At 41.7% G+C, this 5,353-nt stretch overlaps 1 pseudogene across 1 annotated transcript; it reads right to left on the reverse strand.

Annotated features, from left to right (window-relative positions):
• Positions 1–2,580: 2,580 nt before the first annotated feature.
• LOC149841048 (pentatricopeptide repeat-containing protein At4g21065 pseudogene) lies at positions 2,581–4,948 on the reverse strand (annotated as a pseudogene). The gene is made up of 2 exons (XR_016431686.1): positions 3,297–4,948; positions 2,581–3,219 (listed from the first exon to the last, which is right to left on the reverse strand). The product of XR_016431686.1 is annotated as a pentatricopeptide repeat-containing protein At4g21065 pseudogene (transcript).
• Between the last annotated feature and the right edge of the window lie 405 nt (positions 4,949–5,353).

The following is a 5,353-nucleotide window of genomic DNA, read 5'->3' on the forward strand; positions in this document are numbered from 1 at the left end:
AGTTTTGCATATACTTATATTTGCGAATATAAACATATATTTGCAGATCTCTTCGAGGAGTATTTACTTAACAGAGGTTCACAGATTATATTCGTGAAGTTCGTATTATAATTGCGAAGGTCATATTGTATTTGTGGTCTATTTACTTGAAGAAGGTTCACATGTTATATTTATGAACTTCGTACTGTATATGCGAATTTAGTAGAATATTTGCAAAGTTTCTATGGTTTCAGTTACTTGAAGTTTATATATATATATATATATATATATAGTTATGTGAACTTTGTACTATATATATGAATTTACTTAAATATTTGCAAAGTTTTTAGCTTTGAGTTACAAGAAATTTTTTTTAAAGGCAAGTTGGGGTTAGGTAGACTCCTACTATATAACTCTTAAGGCCCATGTAGTAGAGGGATTCAAACCTAGGCCTCAGCTTGGCACATGACCCCGCTTACCACATGGAATACCGCCTCGGTGGTGAGTTACAGGAAGTTCACATATATAGTTATGCGAACTTCCTATGGTCTGCAAAAAAAAAAATCATGCAAATTTATCATTTAGCGAGAGTTTTCGATACACGGAGTAAGCAAACTTCTTATGGACCACAAAAAAAAAATCGTATGAATTTATCATCTAGTGAGAGTTTTTGATACACAAAGAGCGTACCAATATATCACACAAACTTGAGAAAATATGCTTGTGCGATGGTTAAAAAGGTCCTTTTACAGCTGAATATTTGTGAATTTGGACAGCGAGCAAATTTTAAAAATTGTAAGGCATTTCAAGAAACACATCATTTTTGCCATACAGTACAGTTATTGTCCATTTTCCAAATGCATACTCTCATGGATTACCAGTTTTCAAACAAAGCCTAATAGACACCGGAAGTTCAAATTTATCACCTTATCATTACCTTGTCACTACAAACGAAGTGTTATTGGTGCACCGCCTCATAGAAGGCACCTTTCTAACTAGAGATGCAAACCTATCGGATACAGGTCAGACATATGTAAAATTAGTATTAGGTCTGATTTTCTATAGGCGGTTCCTTTCCAAAGATCAAATTCGGAACTCATAAGGGGCGCTTGTTCTGAAACCGGATCTCATTTTTTAATATCAGATCTGCTACCCAAAATACGCATCCATTGGAAAAATTATGCACTGTGGCAGTTGGGTTACAGGTCAGATCGGATTGGTTGTAGATCCAACTTTGTTACTTGTCCTATTCTGATCCGGATGACTGAACCCAAATATTCTGGGTCCGAGTTCGATCCCTTTTTGAAAATGGAACAAACTTTTTAAACCTTATTCACTCGTATTGTGTTAAAGTCTGGTTGGAACGGGATCAAGATCCAACCCGTTTGCAACCCTACTTTTAACAGGCAAAAATCTCTTCCAAATGTCCAAATTGTCTATAAATTCCCTGTTTCTATTTCACGCTTTGAAACAAGCTTCTAAGGAAACAATATACCACGATATCTCCATTCAAAATTGAGAAGTTTGACAGTTAATCTTCGAAATAAGCTTTCTAATGGTGCAATATTGACAAAACAATTTGACAATTACATCCCACCAAAATTGGATCTGGGAGTCTGCCTTGTTAACAGACCAAAATCTCACAAGGCACAGACTGTCTATAAGGCTCTGTTTGTGAGCTTGAACGGGAGGTCTGTTGTGACTTTCCCCCACTGCTGTCATGCTCCCTGCTGTTTGGGAGCAGTAATGTTGCCAAAACACTGCGTTGAGACTGAACTTGGCAGCCCAACACTACATTTCAACACCATTCACAAGAGGAGGTTTTTGGCAACTCCATCCTCAAAACCACATTTCTGCAAAACCATATTTTGGCAACACAGAGTAGGGATGGCAGTGGACCGGGGTGGGGGACAAGGTCTCCACCCCCACTCCGTCTCAAAATCCTGCCCTCCATCACCGCCTCTATCCCCGCATGGGTCTTGATTTTAACCTCCATTCTCGTTTCATGTCCTCCATCCCCGGTCCAAACAGGGTGAGGTGGGTGTGGCCCCATTTCGCTTGGTCCACTGCCATCCCTAAAGAAGGATTGGGGACGGGGCGGGGCAAGTCGGGGATTGGAGACAGGGATGGAGCAGGGCAGGCAAAAGCGTAAGTCCATCCCCGTTTCATGTCCGCCATCCCCGGTCCAAAGGGGGCGAGGCAGGGCAGGGCCCGTTTTCCCCCAATCCACTGCCATCCCTAACACAGAGAAATAGTGTTTCACCTCAATGCAAGGCTCCTAAACGGAGCCTAAATTTCTAATTTTCTATTTTACGCTGTGCAAAAAAGCTTCAATAAACTAAAAGGCAGTTCAAGAGAACACGAATGGCAGTTGATTCCATAAAAAATAGCAAGTATGCTTTCAAATAATCTAAACGGATCAAACATAAGCTTAAACAAATAGAAGTGAACTGCTGTGTTTATAATTTCGTTTTCCCGTGGAACAAGATGTAAAATCCAGAACACAGAATTAACCTGCCGAGATAAGTATTAAGAAACGTCAATGATACTGCAATAAGTTAGCAGTATACATGAAAATATTAACAGAAACGTCAATGCTTCTGTAGTAAGTTGGCAGTATTCATGTTGAAAATATTATTTCTTGGTGATCACAATTTGTTCTTGAATTCTTTTGGGTACCCTTTTCACATGATACAATAGGCCTGGAGACAAGCACCCTTATCAGTTAAATATAAAGGCAGACTTACCCAGGAACTGCCATACAATTCTGTGCTTTGGAGAAAGATAGTCTATCTACTTTATTTCTAGGCTGCTGCTTGAATTGTGTGCTATCAGGTGAGTAACCTCCAAAGCAGTAGCTTAGAACAGCATGAAGTTTCCTCCAATGATTTGTTTACCAACAAGGCCGAGTACTATACTAATATGATTATTAAGCTAAACAATTCCTAGTTGCCCAGTAACATATTTGCTCGGTCTTTTTTCTCTTTCCTTTAAAGAAACACGAGAGTTTTATCAATCCTAAATGGATTGTTGTTACCATATGCTAGATTGGGAAGCTTCTTTCTTTTTCCCTTCTTTCATCCAGGTCTGCCTTCTTCCTGATGTTTTCTCACTATCTCAACAGTCCCTTGATTTCTCCTCATCCAAGTTCTTCAAATCTATCTCCACTTGAGCTGAAGTCCTTGTTATTTTGCAATTTTTGTGCACACCACATAGGCAATTTCTTGGGCTTCTTGTGGTCTGCAAAAGCGCCATATAAGCCTGCAGTGATTTGTTTGTTAAAACTTTGCAAGAATACTGTAAATAGACGTTTTTACCAATAGTCCTGACATGAACAATGGCCTTGCTCAAAATGGTGGAACCGTTTGTTATCTCGGATCACAATTTTACAGCCATAAACCAATGATACGAGCTTCATGGCAGCATGGCAATCCATACATATCCGGAGGTTCTTCACGATCTTAATAGCATGACTTTTAGATGTTGACATAAGCCCAAAGGCCACTGCAAGCTTCTCACTGTGTCTGCTAAGGGCTCTTTCTTTTCCCTCGTCATCCAAATCCAGCAACACTACACTAGTATTTGGCACATAGCCAGCCATCTTCAATTTTGCCATCATTTCTTCCACCATAGCATAAATTTCTCTTGACCGAGGGTGTAAACCCTCCTCCATAACAAACTTGTGAACCTGATGGTTCACCCTTATTGAGCTCCATCCCACCATTTTCTTCAGCCTTCCATCTCTCATCTTACTTCTGATCTCAGAGACTTTTTCCCATCTTCCCATCGCAGCATACATATTGGACAAAGACACCTGATAGGCAGCATTATTTGCACCCATTCTAAGAAGGCGACCCACAGCAAATTCAACAATGCTGACATTGCCACGAGCACAAGCAGCACTCAACAAAGTTGCGAACACGACCTCATCAGCATCAAACGGCATGGTTTGAACAAGCTCATATGCATCTTCTAGCCGACCAGCTCGACCAAGAAGATCAATCATGCATCCATAATGCTTGACATTCGGCATAAACCCAAACTCTCCCTTCACCATTGCCCGGAAATAAGCTTCCCCTGGCTGCACCAAACCACTATGGCTACAAGACGCCAATAAGCTCACCAGTGTCGCATGATCAGGTCGCCTACCCTCTCTCAGCATCTTTTCAAACAACCGGACTGCTTCCTCTCCCTTACCATGTATAGCAAATGCAGCAATCATGGCATTCCAAGCAGACAAGTCTCTTTCAGTCATTTCATCAAACATTCGGCATGCATCCTCCAAATCACCACATTTAGCATACATAACCAAAAGTGCAGTGGTTACGAATTGGTTCTCCCTCATCTGAGCTTTGAGAGCCCATGAGTGGAGCGCCTGGCCCAGATGCTTAGCACCAAACAGTGCCGAAACTCGAAGAAGTGCTACAATGGCCACACGATCCGGGCACAAACCCATCAGCAGAATCTCCCCAAACAAAGCCAACGCTTCGTCGAGACGCCCGTTTCTGGTGAACCCATTGAGCATGGTGGTGCAATGGACCAAGTCCTTCTCGGTGACGTCATCGAAGACGCGCCGAGCGTCGTCGGCAAGTCCTGCATTTGCATACAAGTTGATGAGAGAGGACTGAAGGAGGTGGTGGCCGTGGAGGCCATGTTTGAAAATATGGGCTTGGATGGCTCTTGCTTCCTCCAAATTGCACCCTCTCAATAAGAAGAGGAAGGTGAAGGCATTGGGTCTCAAAAGCAGACTCTTGGAGAGGATGTGTTTTGTATAGACAAGGAGACCTTGGCGTGGGTTGTGGGTGTTGGTGTAAGCTTTGATAGCATTGTTCCATGCAAAGATATCAGCACATCCAGTTTTTATTAGATGGCCACACAGTTGGTCCAATTCTTTGGCTTGAGTACGTGAATTTAACGGGACACCATGACCGACTTGAGTGGGTGCATAGAGGGGAAGGAAACGTGCCATTAACAGCCAAACTGCCCAATTACCAAGCTCAGGACTTTCCGTGGAAACGCGCTAACAACGAGGTGTTTCTGCAGGCCCGCAAACACGGGGAAGCAGATCAGGTCATGCTGAAAATGAGCGTTTTCGTTTATTACATCAACAAATCATGTTGAAAGTCAAAAACCTGGCCACATTGGTTTTAGTTTGCCGTACCTATAATCATTATCTAGGTGGCATAAAACCCTATGGTTGCCCCCCTCACTTTCAGTTGTGACATGCCTTTAATTGGTATCACCTAGGAGTGTCAACGGGTCGGGTTTAACAATTTTGAAAGTACAGAACATTGAATTTACAAGACAAATTTATATTAATACAATGTAATTTACCTAACAAACTTACTGAATTTCAGTTACACTCTAAAAATAC

This window comes from Nuphar pumila, chromosome 4, assembly GCF_984573655.1.
Source record: "Nuphar pumila chromosome 4, dmNupPumi1.hap1.1, whole genome shotgun sequence".
Classification (NCBI taxonomy): domain Eukaryota; kingdom Viridiplantae; phylum Streptophyta; class Magnoliopsida; order Nymphaeales; family Nymphaeaceae; genus Nuphar; species Nuphar pumila.